Genomic DNA, 941 nt, shown 5'->3' on the forward strand with positions numbered 1-941 from the left:
GCTGAGCCCAGGCCACGCTGGGGTGCTGGCGTTGACGTGGCTGCTGGGTCGGGTCCGCTGCTACAGGAGGTCTGGGGCTCCCTGCCCCATCCACACCCCAGTGCCCTCCTGACTGCCCTGCTGTGCAGGCCACTGACCCCGGCGACCGCATCCCGGTCAGGCCGTGGCTGATTCGGTGGCGGTTCTTGGCGTCTACCCCACCGGGACCGGCAGGCGCCGGTGAGGCCCGGGACTCGTAGACAAACTCACGGTGGCCGGCACTTAGCAAATACCTGCATGTCTCACGGTCATCGCTGCCACCGGAGAGCCGTCTCTGGCCACGTGTTCGCTTCAAGGAGCCAAGGGATCTGGCGGCAGCCACAACTTTGGGGCTTACGGGGCCCCTGGTACAAAGGTGTCTGGCCAAGCCCGCTGGGGGCAGGGGGCACTGACTCCCCGCGTGGGTTGCTGGGAGCGGGTGAGGGCACAGTCTTGCCACGCCCCTCATCCCCAGTCCCACGCACTCTGCTGGGGACCCAGCCCCCAAAATGGTCTTGGAGTCCAGAGGATCTGCCCAAGTGTAAAAGCGGCTCGAGCTGCATGGACTTGTGGCCCCAGCTGCTACGTCGGGTGGATGGCAGTGCGTCTGGTGCCTCCAGGTCTGGAGACGTGTCCCCGCTGGCAGGGCTCTCCCTGTGCCTCTGGCCCCGGTGGGCAGGAGCAGGGCAGCCAGCCTGACGGGGACGTGACACCGTCACCTCTCCTCGATGCCACTGCCGGGAGTCGGTCAGTGCATAGGGCCTGGGCGTGCCCCTCCCCTCCCCAGGGCCACATCTGGCACGTCCGGGGTCAGGAGCTGCGATCCCGCGAGTGATTCCATCCCGCCATCTCTGCCGCTTCTCCTGGGAGCCGAGAGGAGGCTCCAGTGTGGATCCCTCCCGCGCACAGAGCAGACGCCGACC

The sequence above is a fragment of the Panthera pardus genome, unplaced genomic scaffold, assembly GCF_024362965.1.
Source record: "Panthera pardus isolate Hobbes unplaced genomic scaffold, ASM2436296v1 HiC_scaffold_16, whole genome shotgun sequence".
NCBI classification, from domain to species: Eukaryota; Metazoa; Chordata; class Mammalia; order Carnivora; family Felidae; genus Panthera; species Panthera pardus.